The following is a 16,279-nucleotide window of genomic DNA, read 5'->3' as shown; positions in this document are numbered from 1 at the left end:
CATGCCTCTTAACACTAGGACATGAAAAAACACTGTTCTGGGTCTGACTTCTTTTGAGCATGCATCTTCACTGTGAAACATTACCTTGTTATTGGTTTGAGCATGCATCTTCACTGTGAAACATTACCTTGTTATTGGTAGATTTTAGTCTGAAAGGACCCGTCTTTCTCTGGTAATTTTGCACATATCTACACCGCTGCCATTCAGCAAGGAACCCTCTGCATTACAAAACCACTCTGGCAGTAAGAATCATCCTGTATTACAAAACCAAACTGCCAGTGCTATTTTGTTCTTTGGTGCTTTACACAGCTCCCTGCATCTCATCTCAGGACCTGGCAGTGAGGTAAACTAGTTATCGCCCCCAGTCTAAGTACAAGCAAACCAAAGCAGAAAGAACTGATGTGATTTGCCCCAGGCCATGTTGGCCTTCCTGATGTAGCTGGAGCTCTCACTCACATCCTCCCTAATCCCCATGCAGTCCTCTAATTAACCTCTCCCGGTTGCAGTGGAGGGATATTCCCTGTGCCCCTGCTGTGGCAGCTCCCCTGACTCCTGATCTGCACCTGATGCCTCTTGGAGGATAAAGGTCTTAAGCCACCAGCCACTATTTCTGAGCATTCCCCCCAAACCCTGAAACACTTTTAAATGGGGAGGGGTGGGGGGGGGTGGGGGGGGCTGAAGTTTACATAAGGCTGCACTGGGAGCCCAGGACAGGAGCAGGGTGAGAGGAAGATGCATTAGCAGAATTGGGCAGGAGCTACAGATGGAAATGTTAAATGAATGAGTAAACATGGACTGGGTATCCTTAAACCATCCTGGCTAGCTAGAATCACTTAGATCTCTATATATGACAGCATACAATAACACTTTCTTTCAGCATATTAAACTTACAGGGCCCAGTTCATCCCATTAGTTACCTCTCTAGGGCCAGCAGAGTTATTCCAGGAGTGAATACAGCCTAGTTATTTTAAACTTTTCATTATTTATGTAAATCACAGTGGCTTGGCAGAGCTTATGCTTTCAAGAGCTCAGTGGAAATTTCCTCCTGCCTGAGCAGTACCCAGGCAATGGGGATTGGAGGGTCACATATCAGTTGATATTTTTAGACTGGGTGACAAATTTGTCAATACCCTGGTGCTGGACACTGTGTTCCTGGGTGTTTACAAAGCAATGTCTGCTTAAGCCTCTCAGTGCAGCTGAGGGGAAGAGCAGCTGGCACAGAAGTACCTTGTCAGACAGTAAGATAAACAGTGGGGAGTAAGAGATTTGGCTCTTTGTCTATTGGGTGCTACTGGGAATGTTTTGGTTTGTAGGAGAGTGATGCGATAATTTTGTCCCTTTTTTAATCACCTCCAAAGTAAGCTGTGCTATTTTCGACAATTATTTAATGATTTATAAGAGACAGGAAAATAAATGAGGAAGGGAGCACAAAACACAGATGTGTAGGTAAAGCTGAAAGCCATTTTTTCTTTCCCTCCTGAAAAAAGCCGTATTTGCCAGCAGGTGAAAATTTTATTAAGTGCCGCATTGTGTGCAATTTCTTAGACCCTAGGAGGGGACCACTCTGTTCACAAGCTTTGCTACTTATACACCTGTCTGTTGTACATGCTGACAAGACAGGCTTCATGTTTACCTTCCAGCAGTAGCTATTTCTTCAGATTTCAAGGAAAAGGTGAGATCCATGAAGAGGCACTATTTTCACTGTAGAGGGACCACTGCACAGCCATCCTGGGTGGACTCAGTCCACATCTGACATGAACCTTGATGGAAGAGTGGTACTTTGTTCTCATCAGGGAATTTCAGCAGCCCTCATCCAGACATTCTAGAAGCCTCTGCACCCTTTTCAGCTTCCACCTGAAGCAGTCAAGCTGTCCTTGTTTCCTAGTTTGATCCTGAGGCTCCTGCACCCATTGCCTGCAGCTAGATAGCTGGGGAGCTGACCATAGGGTACAGCCAAGTCTCCACTTGTCTGCAGAAGTTCAAGAAAACTAATTTGCCCTGCTCCCCCTTAAACTGGGGCTCGTCTGTGCACAAGCAACTACAGAAACTGCCTGAATCTGGGCTTTGGGTGGCATAGATTGAAAACCTACAGAAAAACTGGGGTGTTGTGGCACAGCAAAGGAATACTACTGTTTTATTTTTAATTATCAAACACCACTGCTTTGCTTGGTGTCCCCTGCATTGCTTTCCCAAACAGTTCCATGAATGGGGCAAGCATTAACAACCTCAGAGGAAGTGCTTAGCTGTTGCCCTCCCCACTTAGACCAGGGCTTGGCATAGGAAGCAATGTCCCTCCTTGCCTGAGAGGGAACTTTCCTTTCTGCAGTCATCACTGCATCATGCACAGCTGCTCTGAGGACAGGCTGGCATCCTAAGATACATCTGTACCATCACCAGCTTCTCCTTATGACCTGAACTCTATCAGTAAATTCACATCTAGCTCATGTAGGTCTGCATGACCTGTCCTGACAGGAATTTTAAATATGTTGTAACAGCTATAAGTCATGATGTTGCTTTTTCTGTTATCAGTTTCACCTACTGCTGCTCAGGAGGAAGTAAAGCCAGGGAGGATTGTTTCAGTAAACCAGAGGTGACCTGCCTGGTGTCAGAAAATGGTGGACAGGTAGGCAAGCTGAGAGCTTCAGGGCTTTATGCAACACTAGAACACCTGACATCCTAGGTTAGCTGTAGATATAATCCATATCCCTTTTCATGGTAGCTGTCGCTCCAACTTACATCTCTTGGGTACCGTGAGTCCTACTATTTTTCTGAGAGAAGGTACTCTTTCTTGTAACAGAAGTTTTCTGTGATTCCTACAATTTTTCAAAAAACTTGCACAATCTTTTTGCAGAATCAGGTATTTCAGTGCATTTTACTTATGGTTCCATCAAAAAAATTGTAGAAGTAGAGATTCCTGAAGGCAATTACGTTCACACCCAGAGCTACTGTTAAGTGTCTTGGATCAGACTGTACTGTGCTACTCCAGAGATTTCTTGCAGCTCCTGTCGTCTCTGGGAACCTGCAGATCCCTCCCTGCAGACACTGTACCATAATGTAGATGCCACGTGAGTCAGTCACAGCCTGCAAGTCCCCAAATGCACAGGAAATTTGCTGTAAGCTCCCAGGGGAATTTCTGCAGAGTCTCCTGGAACCTGCAGGGCCCTTTCCATCCATCCTGACACCAGTGCTGTATAAACTCCCGTGCTGTACAGTACCTGCTGACCCAGTAATGCTGTCTGAGTCCTCTCCATGGCAACGCTCTGCAGTGTCCTCAGGTACAGGGAGGAAGCAGGCAAGGCTGGCCAGGGAATCAATGGATCAGACGTATCGAGAATAATTTTAGCCTAGGTTTTTCCATGGGGAAATTGGAGGCACAAAATGGCTCCCCAGAGGAAATGAAAGAATGTCTGAAGAAGAAATAATAAAATGAGTTATTTAAATATCCTTAAAATCATAGGAGACATTGCTTATCTGTCTCATGCAACAGATGTACATGGCCAATCAGCTTCACACATTTAGGTACCCTCAGGGAATGAAGAATGGTGGAAAGTACTTAGGACCTCGGGCAAGAAAGGAATGATGTTTTCCAACAAGGGTTAGGAATGGAAAATTGTAGAAAAACTGTTCTAGATGTCCCCAACTATGATGGCTCTCATACCATTACAGCAAAGAAATATGTCTTGAATGCATGGTGGGAAGTAAGAATGGAAAAGAGAAGCCTGGGATAAGCACATACAGGACTTAAACAAAGTTTAATATAATGAAAATAAGATTGGGACCCTACACGAAAGTCATGATGGATTGTGAATTTTTTTAGGTCTCCTTCCTGTTGAAGGCTCCTCCATTACAGCAGCAGACAAATGCTTTCTGGAGCACCCCAGCCCAGTGGCTTCCTCTGCCCCATGCCTGCATGGGTGCTGCTTCAGGCATCTGTCAGACAGCACCCCAAATATTAAGAAGGAGCCTGAGCTAAACCACTGCCCTTTGGGCTCCAGGGCAGCAGCCAAGTGTGCCCAGGGTTCTCCTGTGAAGCAGAGGGTGATAAGGAGTACCTCTTTTAGTATTTGAATCTGGGCTGGCAGAGAAAAGATTTTACCTTGTGTCAGTGCTAGGATCAGGAGGATGAGCTAAGAAGAGGTATGTATCTCAAGAACACAAGATGAAGAAGCACTTTTCTACTAAAGACTGTTTTAATTTTTTATTTTTTTTGGGGGGGGGGTGGGGCAGAAGGGCTTGGTTGGGTTTTTGAGGGGGTTGTTTGCTTAGGGTTTTGGGGGATTTTTTGTGTTTTGTGGGGTTTTGTTTGTTTGTTTCCATTGGTTGATTGGTTTGGGGATTTTTGTTTCATTTTATTTTATTTTTCTTTTTAAGTTGTTTGGTTTTCTCTTCCTTAAAGACCAAATTTAATATCAAACTGCCAGGGTTTGGTAGAGACCCACAGCATTCCCACAGTGCAGTTCTCATTAGGGAGCTGGAGTGCTGGCTGACAGCGTTCCACAATGACCAGACCCATACCCGCCTGTATTTGTAAGCAACCATTTCGATTCAGCCACCAGACCCGGGATTGGTTCCTCCTGCTAAGGTCAATCACCCAAGGGCAAGTGCATGGTGACAGCCAGCACATTCCTATGTCCAACAGAGGCGGCACCACAGCCAGAGGTAATCTGAGGCTGGGGCTGTTTCCAAAGAGAGCAGGGATCTCGTGAAAGGGAAAAGCCAGATTAAAGGGGGATCATAATCCTTAACTGTGCAGTGACAGCCTGGGAAGAGAGGATTGCTCAAAAAACCCAAGGGTCTTCCCTCCAGAATGACAGTGCCTCACTGCTGGCAAACTGTGTGTAGGCTCATGTCTCCATCTTCTCCTTCTCTGGCAGGGGCAAGAAACAGAATTACAGCAAAAAGCACGGGACAGAAGTCTGGCTGTGGGGATGAAAGCTCCTAGGTGAGGAGACCCTGTCAGTCCAGGCTCTCCCTGATTTCACTTGCAGACAGAACCTTAAATAGCACTGGAAGAGCTGGCTTCGACCTTCAGTTTGTACAGCCTGAAACCTGGTCATGCACCCATGCTCTGATGCATTTGCTGCACTTGCTTGGAATAAGGCAGGCTTGTGGGGCTTTCCAGCATGTCAGCTGCATGCTTCACAGCCATATCCCAGCCACAGCTTTGAAAGGTTGTATCTCATTCTTTCCCAGTTCAAATCAGCAGGATTAGTTGTTTATTCAGGATTCCCTTCCCCCACTGGCAGGGAAAAATAATTATAAACCTTCTTTTTATATATGCCAGCTAGCAGACGGAATCAGTACGCAAAGGGACTCTCTGATTTCTGACATGCCTAAGTCCTCAGACAACTGTGGGGTTTTTGCACCATATGGCTCTATCACTTGAAAAAATAGTGCCCTAGATAGATTGTTTGTTTTCCAGTCTGCCACCAAATTAACTTAGGAGGATGGGCACATACAGCCTCAGTTTCTGCATTGTTGCCACCGTTTCTGAGGTCTCCAGACCTATTGCAAGCCACTGTATTTTTGCAGCCCTTCCTGCCCCCCTCCAGGACCAGCTACCAAAGGGATTAAACACAGCATGTTATCTACTGCAGTGGCTTAATCACTAAGCAAAGCACTCATCCCCTGACCACAAGGTCAAGGAATTATCTTCCTGATAGATAACGCAGTCAGAGCTTGGATCAAAATGAGGAGCTGAACTGTCATTGCAAGCCCACAGGCCACAGTTTTATTGCTGTTTCTGGGTAAGAAATGCTGCTAAGATGCTATGGAAGTGCAGCATGACTCTTCTCACCTGCTCCAAAATGTCTTTTGGTGTCAGGGGGATGATAAACACAGCAAAAACGGTATTCAGTTTTGGGTACATACATCTCCCTCTCTTAAACACCTCTTATTCCAAACTTGTCCCTCTGAGAGCAAGAGGTTTTGATGGGTGGATGTTTTTGGCACCATGTACTAAAGGGACTGAAGAACTAACTGAGCAGTATGACTGGGCCAAAAGAGAAATTACCTTGGGGGAAACATACATATCTAGAAATACAGTTTCAGAGGACATAGTTTATACACATCAGTTTCAGCAGAAGGTGGGAAGTTGTTATTCCCATGTGAACTGCCTGTTAGGGCAGAGCTGCGGGGCTACTCACACCAATGGGGGGAAAAAATCTTCATTTGAGATTTAAATATAGAGAGCCCAGTCTGCTGCCACCATAAAAGAGTGAGGAAAACTCCTGACAGAGAGCCATATAGTGAGGTTCTTACTAGGCACTAGCACAGGGCATCAGCTCCCCCAGCACTGGTGTGAGTGCCTCAGGTCCCTGTGCACAGAATCAGCCAGGATAAGCCATGGTCTCCTGCCTGGGGGCTGCCAAGAGCAGCACCTTTTCAAAGAAGGGGAAGGTGTAAACTGAGATTACAGAAAAAGCCTGAGAGAATGAAGTTCTACCTGAAGCTGGGTAATACAAATAGCTTGCAGCTTTCCGGGTGACTTCCTCACATACATGACAAGAACTCCAGAGGAGAAATCCTCATCTCTACAACAGTCTAGGTCCTGAAGACTGGTTGAAATGACACATGTGCTAAATCTTCCTTGTTGTGCCTTTCAAAAGCAGCTAAGCAGTCAAATGACATCTTCTCACCTCCCTCAGCACATCTTGCCTTTTGCAGTCCAGCTGCTCCCTAAAGGGCCTGGTTGTTAGCATTTGTCTGTGAAACATTCACACCCTGCCAAGTCTGTGTGCCTTACCTGTGAACAGCAAGGGTCACACTGCAGCCAGGGGACTGCTCTTCTCCATCATCCTACCAGGAGATGCTTCCTGCAGCACTGGTGTGGAATGTGAGAGAAGCAGCTCCCACCTTAAAGCACAAGATTAACACAGTTTAGCAAATTTCACTGTTCTTCAGCTATAAATCAAAAATAAACGTGTTTTTTATTACTTTACCTCAGAACATGAAGGGTCTGACTGTCTCTGAGATGTCTGTCTCTGTTAAGCTTGGTGGATCCTACAAAAGCTGAGGTTATGTGCATGCTATTCATCCTCCTGGGACACGGCACAGATATCAGAGCCCTTTCCATACACCCACCTCTGCTGAGGCACAGCAGAGACACAGGCAGGACTGGCAGGCAGGGTAAGTAACCTGTCCTGCAAGGGGCCTGGATGAGTTAGCAGCAAATAAAGGTCCTTTTTCCCTCTCTCTTATCTCAGGCAAAGGAGACAACACCCCACAGTGCTCTGCGGGGAAAACAGAGCATTGATGAAGCTTTAAATTTACCACTCAAGTGCTGCTCCTCAACTGCTTCCCTCACTTGCCCACCTGCATTTCTCTGTGCTTTTGAGGAAATCTGACAATATGTATTTTCTACATTGTTCTTAATTAGGAAGAAAAAAATCTCCTTGTATTAAGTGACTCTCAAGAGTAGAGACAGGGGGACATGCACTGAGAGCCATCTGCTTTACAGTCTGCCAGGGCCCCTCTCCTCAGTGTCTCTCTCAAGGCCACCGTCCCTGCAGCCCCAGGACCTGCAGAAAGCACAATCCAAGCCTCAATATCACTTTGTCCATAGCAGAAAGCTGCTGCACAACCCCTTCAGAAAAACCACATCTCTCTCCTACAGCATGTGAAGGAAAGGAATCCTTTTAACCACATGGAAATCAAGCCCTGCCCTGCCTGTCTTGTGTTCCCAACTTTCCACAGTGATGCAGCTGTGAAATGCAGCTGGGTACACAACCCAGAGCTTGTTCTGACCAAGCTACAAGGTGCTCCCCAGAAAGGGAAATGGCTGCACAGGTTCACCAGGTCAGCTGGGGAATGGCATGAGCTGCTTTCTCCTCCCATGGAGCTCTAGCCTGGCACCTCTACTCACTAGTTTTTCCATTTCATTTTCATCTCCTCCCTACAAGTAGACTTTAGTCATGACTTCTCTACATTTCTATCATGCTCCAGATGACAGCATGGCCACCAAAAACAGGACCATCTCTTCCAGAGGATTCACCAACCTTCGGCCTCCAAAGATTACAGTACCTGGTGTGGATAACAATTCATCTTCTCCCAGAAATGATCCATATATGTTTAGATACAAATAGCTCTTGAAAACGTTTGTAATTAAATATAGCCCCTCCAGTAGTAAGTCTAAGAGCCTGGGACAGCAACTGCTTTCCTTCTTCTCCCCATCAGTGGTACCAGATCCTGCCTGCTGTGTGAGATGGGCTCCCTCCCACCAATCCCCCCTGATTCCTCTCCTTCCCCTTGCTCAAGCACTGCCAGCTGGGTTTGCCAGGTTTCCTTTGGGAACTCCTTTGCCTTCTGGCTCTCCGTGTGCAGCCAAGCCTGCTAGCCCACAGGCTCCCCAGCCAGCTGCTGCTCCTGAATACCTCCTGGAGGGTCTGTGCTGGATGTGTGTAGGAATGTGTTGGTCCAGGCAGCAGTTATTGCAGGTGGGGAAATCCTCAATGTATGCCAGAGATGACATGCCACAGATCCCGTTCCCGAGTCTTTTTTGCCATAGATTAAGAATGGCACTAAGATTCACCCTGTGATAAGTAGGTGAAACATACTTGTCTCTGGCAAGCAGAAGAGATTAGAGGCTGTTTTCAATAAATCTCTGAAGATTAAGGAGAAAGAAGATTCCATAAAGTAAAATCTGATTTGTGTTTGGCACAGCTATCTATCTAAAGATGAGTACCCACATCCCACTTCTGTACAATTCACATTTCTCCACACGCAGCCTCCAGAAAGTGAGCTGAAATCATGGCTTTACTGCTGTAACTAGCATCCATAGCATGACAGGCTGTGGTATCAGGGCTGTGGCAAATACTGACCCATTTCTCCTTAGAAAGGAGACAGGATTAATTTCACGTTACCTTGGGAACTCACACCCTGCCGTGGCAAACATCACACAGACAGGCAAGAGAAAAAGCTGAATATAGTCCTGCCTGTCCTACTGTCTTCTGACCTTATACAGCACAGCCTCCTTCTTCCATAATTGATGTCTCCTGCTGCAGAGGCAGCCACAGCTTCTGATTCTCTGGCTATCCCATTACAACAGTAGTGAGTGCAAGCCCATTATTCTGCAAAACAATTCAAATTAATTCAGAGCCTTAAACCAGCAAGTCTTTCTTTATAACACCACCTCTCCCTTGCTGCACTGCAGCTACAAGAAGTCAGCAGCTCCATCCCTCCATTTTCCCCATGAACCCATTGTCTAGAACACACACACCATCTCCTCCAAGGAAAGAGTTTCTTGGTTTTTTTCAGGGACATTCAGAGATACTTAAAACATCCCTGGTGCATGTAAGAAGGATGTCTTTCCAGGGCTCTTAGGATATAGCTGCAGTCTGTTAAATCATGCAGATAGGAAAATGTTGAGGAAATTTCTGGCACACCAGCTGTCTGACCTGACTTATTTACATGGTGCTAGAGCTAGGAAATGCACTACTTTTATAGCCCTTGTGATTTGAGACTGTTTTTCCAGGGAATAGCAGCAGCAAGGAAAAGGGCACATCAGGCTTTCTATGTGCTTAGCTTCAGAAACCACATTATCCCTGAGCCTCATGCCCCCACCTCTGCTCTGGGATAGGCAGAGCCCCCTTCCCCAGCACAGGAGCTGCGTGCCCAGCTGTGATCACAGAGAGCTGCCACCACCGACCCTCTTCCAGGGCAGCTGGGAAGGTGCTCAGTCTTCAGCAGGTTGCTGGAAATCTTGGAAAAGCTGAGGCCACCATTGACCTGGCAGCTGTGGAGTGGAGGCACAGACGTGTCTAATGCAGGATTAACAGGCTGCTGTCCTTGCCAGGGCTCTTTGCCCATGCACAGCTTTCTCTGTGGGTCTGGCAGTGCAGCTACAGCAGAGACACAGCCTCCAGGGCCACTTTCAGTTACAAAGCACACCAAGCTTCATCTGAAAGTAAAACTCTCGTCTGCTCTCTGCCTCTGAGGAAAAACTGGAAATTACTTTTGGACAAATTGTTTTCAGGGAAAACAATAAAAATAATTTAAAAATAAACTGATTATGAAATATTTCTTTGAATAGATGACAAACTCCTTTGATTGAAAATCCAGTGGAGAGGACTGGTTCCTCTGCCTGTCCCTCACCCCTGTGAAACACACTGGGAAAGGACCTGGCACAAGGACTCAGAAATGGCTCCTGCTGCATGTCCGAGGTGAGGGGACACCCAGCACTGCCCTGCCCAGCTCTGTACCCACATGTGGCACACAGCCATGTGTGAGGTGGACTGTGAAGCAGGGAGGGAAGGTGCCTGGTTAAGAGCCCGGGGTGTTCACTGCCCATCGCTGTGCATTTTCTGCATGAAATGCTCAAGTCATAAAGACTTTGGAGCAGGATGAATTATATTTCTAGACAGGAAGCCAGTGTTATGAAAAAAGCATGAGCAGCTATGAGGGCATGTCTCACCTCCTTTGCACTCCAAGGAGAGCAGCCACCCCATCTCCACCATGGCAGAACTGTCCTCCCACTGTTCCTGTTGCTGCAAACCCTATCAGGGTGAGGCTAATTCCCACCTTGGGGAGACAGCCCCAGCTAGCCAAAGAAGAATAAACAGAAAGCTGAGGGAGCAGCCGGGAGGGGAAGGTGAGGAACAGCCAGCTTGTAATCCTGTTCAAAGCTAGGGAGAGCTGGATAGACAGGAAAGGGTGTAAGGTCACTGTGTAAAGCAGTATTTGTTTGCTAGCTTTGTGATCCTCTTCAAGTACAGACAGGATAGAAACTCCAGCTATGGGCAGTGCACCAGAACCAAGGTCCAGAAGCTTATTTCAGGTCTGCTCCCTCCTGTCTTCACTCCTTCATGGACATTTCATTCCTTTGCAGGGTTCTACCCACAACAGTTTTTTTTTGCTTCTCTGCTAGGACTGTTCTTTCCCATTCACCTGGAAAGCGACTGTTCTCTCTTGCTCTTCTCTGCTTCCTTGGTCTGTGAATGAAGCAGAGCCCACATGCAGCCTCCCTGAGAGCCAGGCTGCACATAGGAGCTGAACCAGGAGCTTATAGCAGGGCACTATGGGGGCCAGGATCAGATGCTCTTCTCCTTTCACCCCTGTTCCCAGTAGCCTTTCCTAAGGCTAGCTTACTGAGTTGCTTCCTTCCGTTCTGCTGCTGAAACCTTGGTGGCAAGGTCGGCCTCAGCCTGCTGGAATGCAAGAGGCCTGAGGTGGCAGGAGCAGGTCAAGCTGTGGGCATGGGGCTCTCTGCTCCTGGGTGGCAGCAGAGCTGCAAGCTGAGCTCATGCCCACTCACAAGGGGAAGCCAAAGGCTCTCATGACATGGAGACGTTATGAGTGTGTCATGAGGGGTATCATGCACATCCTTTGGGGCATCTGAGGGTTCTCTGGGGATCCACAACCACCACCACTGCTTCTGAACAGGCTACAACTCAGCAGCAGTTGGGCACAGCTGGAGGGATTTTCTGTGTAGCGAGCAGCCATCAAGACTAATTCTATGCTAGCACCAGGAGCCAGCCACATGCTGAAAGTGGACTAATTGTGCACATTCTCTTCTAGTTCCTTCAGCATCAATCAGGGCAAGGGACTAAAACATTTCCTTCTCCAGAGAAGTTAATTTTCCCTTACTGCAAGCCTTCAAGCTTCAATTACAGTGTATCCCACTACTCCCTCTTATCCAAGCTTGATATATGTGATAAGCACAGTTATTTTACCCATCTGTGATACCTTTGAATGGCTGAGAATTTTCTGTCGTCATTTTGGAGCCCACGTTCCCCCTACACAGGCAGGAAATATAGCTCTGCCTGCACATTCTTTCTCTTTAATCTAAAATAAGTTCCACATTAAACTACACTTGATCTGTATTTGTGTAAGGGAGGAAACCACTGCAAGAGAAATTTAGGAGAAGAAGCAGAATGAAAAACAGCCTTCACTGCCATTCTTCACATCCCTTCCTGGGTTGCAGCATCTCTCTGAAGTATCACACACTTGATCAGAGAAGGATCTAGAGGTTAGAGGAGTTTCTGAATGTACAAATCCCTTGAGAGTTACAGGAATTTCCAATCTCTTCCAGTCCGTGTTTAGATACCCAAAAACTTTCCAGCACCTTTTCATCTCCCCTGAGCAGCCTTTGTGTAAAAAAAGCTACCCACAAAGAATAACTGTAAGAGTATTCCTGAATCACAGGGATCATATTCCTGCATCACAGGGCATGCCTCATGTAAACTGTGGAGAGGGAAAAAGGGCCTTAGCTGCAGACTCCTTTTCTCCAAGCACCTGGGGCTGGACCCCTTGGTTGGATTCAGTAAGCTTTTTGCTTACTGGGAAATCAAATAGCTGTTTTCAGGTTATTGTAATGCACTTGCCACAGCACACACTTTGTTTTTTGAAGCACACTGACTATCAGCAGTGCTCCAGCTTTTTGTCACATCTGCTGCACTCCTACCTTTCAGTCTCCTTCCTCTTGAAGCCTCCTCACCTTCCCCTCACCTGCAACAAGCATGTGGTGTGCCTTTGGCAGAATCAGGAAAGGAAAGGAGAAATTAAAACAGTGGCTACTCCCAAGCAAGTTACAAACCAATCAATCTTTGGCAATCTTTGCATTAAAAGTCTGCACCTTTCCTTTGCTACAAAAGCCACAGCATTCTCACATTCTTGCTGTGTCATTTTTATTGCTGGTAAGATTAGTGCACCTAAAAGCACATCCTATCTCTGCCACCCAAGGACCTTGAGTGCTTGGTGAACTGTCCCAAAGACAGAGATCTGCCAAACATGCTATCAGCCTGGTCATGGCTGTGCTTTCAGCAGTGACTGACACAGGCCTCCAGCTTAATCCATCAAGGCTGAGAGCCAGAACCTCTTTTGAACAGGGCCTAATTCCATTGCAAGGAGTCAGTTTTCTTACACCCACCACAAACAGCTTGTTCTCAAGCCTCCTTATTGACACAGAGACGTCAAAAATAATAATTCATGTTTTTCAGAACTTAGATAAAACTCCCCCCAACAAAAAACAGAACCTGTTTTCCTCATGTTGGAGAGGCAGGGGCTGCATCTCCCGTGGGCAACCACTGATGTGTGGAGGAACAGGGAGCTCTCTCCCACCCCAGAATTAATGATGAAGAAACTAGTGAGAAGAGCAGATCTAGGAGAGGACATATTCTGCCACTCTTGGGTGGTTTCCACAGAGAGGTCTGAGGCAGTGGTGCAGTCAAGAAGAACTCAAGGGTAAGTAGAGTTCACTTAGTATTTTAAGCAATGCAAAGTTTGCACTTTTCAGGACACAGCAAAATAAGAGCACACGACCCTGCCGAGTTATTTATTGCAACACCTCTGAGTTAGCAAAAGGTGCCTTTGTTACCCCCACAAAATGGCCTTTATAATTTTTGTTCCTCTGAAGTGCCAGATCTGCTCACACTGAAAAATCCCCAAATCTGTATGTTGGTTCAAGCACTACAGTGTATCCTGCAAAAAGCAGGAAGGACCCACAGACCTGACTGAGTACTCAGTTGGATCTTTCTGCATTTTGGCTTTGGAGTTAAGCTTGCAGTAAGAAGTGTTACTTAATATAGAAAAAGGGATGCTATCTCAGAGCACAGAAACACACTGCAGGTTGTTCAACAAACCACACATAGTGGCTGAACTCATGGTGACTGTCACCCCAACAGGCCACCTCAGACCCGGCTCTCAGGTGACTCACTACAACAATTCCTCTGGCTTGGTCTTTTCACCCATTCAAAGCCATGCTCAGATTAGATGGGTAAAAAATTGTACACAGACTAGGTAAAAAACTGCAGAGTTGTCCTTGTGGATGAGAAAGATGCCAGAATTAATGCATCCTTCACAAGCACACCAAAACCAAGGAGCACCAAGTGTCCAGGCAAGCTCCTGCCTTGGACAAGACTTTCAGAGCATGGGCCACTTTCCTGGGAGCAAACATCTCCTTGCTAGATACAACATGAGCCAGCTTCTGTCCCTCTAACAACCACAAAATGTGACTGCACTGGAAAGATTCAAACCAGACTATTCCTATGGAAATCTATCATCTTATTTCCATAGAGATACACTAATATTACACTAAGTCCTAAGCAGAAAGCTTGCCTACTATCTGGAGCTTAAAAAACCCCCATACTTTGTCACTGAAAACTGCTACCAGCCTATGTCACTTGTGTGCCATGCACAGCAATGCACAACACGCACCAGCAACCATTTATCCTTTATATTGACTTCTGACCCTGAGGGCAATTTCCATTTCTTACCCACTTTCTCTGCTTCAGAAGCAGCACAGGTTGGGGACAGCAGGGCTAGAGCTGCCTTCCTTTCTGCGACATTTACTTCTGTGCAAGAGCAAAGCCTTGGGGCAGTGGGCACTTCATCAGGAACCACTCTTCTTCGCTAGGGACTGAAACAGCCTGTGCATCTTACAAGAAGGATGATAACCTTTAAATCGGTTAACTGAACCTTTAACAGGAGCCATCCTTTGCACTAGGAAAGGTAGCCTAGACAATGCAGAGGAGAATCAGCAGGCTTCACACTTGGCAGTGTCTCTGACAGGAACAACAGGGAATGTCTTCAGAGGGAAAAGAAGTTCCCAGGTATTACCCAGAAGGTGGAGGTAGTGAATAATGGTCATAGGCTTTTCAGAGCCAGTCTAGCTGTTCTGCAACTCCTGAAGTGAAATCTTAAAGGTGGAAACCATCCTGTATTTTCTTCTATCCTCAGACACAAGAGAACAAGTTAAAGAGCTCTTCTCATTGGAGAAAGTTATTACCTCATTCCCAGTTTTCCCAGCAGAAGAAAGCAATGTGGGATTGATTACTAGTGGAGGTTATTTGAACAGAGGTGAATTGCTCCCTAAGCCATTTTCCTGTTACTGCATTGCGTTAAAAATACGCAGAGAACATTGAAATCAGTAATTTCTGTGTCCTTTGAAAGGAGACAGTCACTTAATTAAGATGCTGTGGTGCAGCTCCGTGCTGACTCTGCCAGGGAGATCGCAGGGTAGATTCCTGTGCAGCAGGGAATGACTGATGGGAAGCATCTCCTCATAGGCAGCTCAGGGCACGTCTTGCCGGTTACACACAGAGTTGTTTACTGACGTCAAGTAAGCAAGCAGGAGCTTTCTACTTCAGATGTGATACATTCTGCTTTAACTTCATACACAAATTAAAAGTGGAAGTGGGTAGTGAGGGTGAAAGCTTTTTACATACAGCCAATCCTTCTGAGAGGTGATGTTAAGCACGTAACACAACAACTCAGTGAAGCAGAGGAACTGTGCGGGCAGTAAATGAGAGTGTCACAATGATTTGTTTGAACTCCTGCAGAGACAATTTAACAACATTTTGGTGACAGTGCATCAAGAACACACAGGAATTCATTCTAGTGTCAGCGTAACTTTTATTTACTTATTGCTGTCAATATGCACAGTAAAGGAAGACTTGATGTGGCTACCTCCTGCATACAATACTTCAGAAGAGTCAGATATTGTGGCTTTGGTGGCAATAGAACAAAAATGCTGTATCCACAGGCCACAGGGTGATTTTCCTAACTGCCTGAATTATAGATGCATTCCCTAGATATCCTTTATTTTTTCCCTTCCAGCATCACCTAATATAGACCTTGTAACTGGAAAATAGCTAGAGATGATTTGGGAACAGCATAAAGGAAAAAAACTATTTCTGTATTGCTTTATCACAGCCCTTCAGCCTTGTAGAAGCAAGAATTTATTTGTGGCTTTCTAGCATATAAACACAAGTAGATAAACCACAGAAGGATCAGGTATGCTAAGGAAGGATGGAAACAATCTTGTTCTACCATAGGACCTATTATCACAAAAACATCATCCTTCTGAGCTGGATCCTCTGACTGGATGAAACCTCCCAATGCCAGCAGAAGGATACTAGTCAGTAACTGACTGAAATGAGAAGTACAGGCTGTGCTTCCAAAGGTTTTCCTCTGGTCACACTAGAGAGATTCCATCCAGGAGCATTACACTGTCACAAGATGCTCCTCTACCCAGCATTAACCCTTCTCCTCCGGCTGGTAAGCCAAGGCTTGTTTCCCAGCCTCATCCTTGACTTTTCCCTAGGAACAACACTAAACTGGTAGGGAATTATGTAGGTGGCCAGAAGCCAAAGGCTGTGGTTGGACACTGTCACAGTCTGAATGGGACAGTAGCAAGCAACTACCTGTGTATCACTGGACATACATAATACCAAGGGGTCCTGATGCCATGAAAGGTACAGTAAATCTGCACTTTACCACCCCCTAACCCCTAACTGTACTTCTGATGCTAACTTTATTCACCTGTGTATTGTCTATTTCTTTA

The sequence above is a fragment of the Zosterops lateralis genome (genome assembly GCF_965231275.1).
Source record: "Zosterops lateralis genome assembly, chromosome: 6".
Taxonomy (NCBI): Eukaryota; Metazoa; Chordata; class Aves; order Passeriformes; family Zosteropidae; genus Zosterops; species Zosterops lateralis.
The sequence above is the reverse complement of the archived record's forward strand: the minus strand, read 5'-3'. Positions refer to the sequence as shown.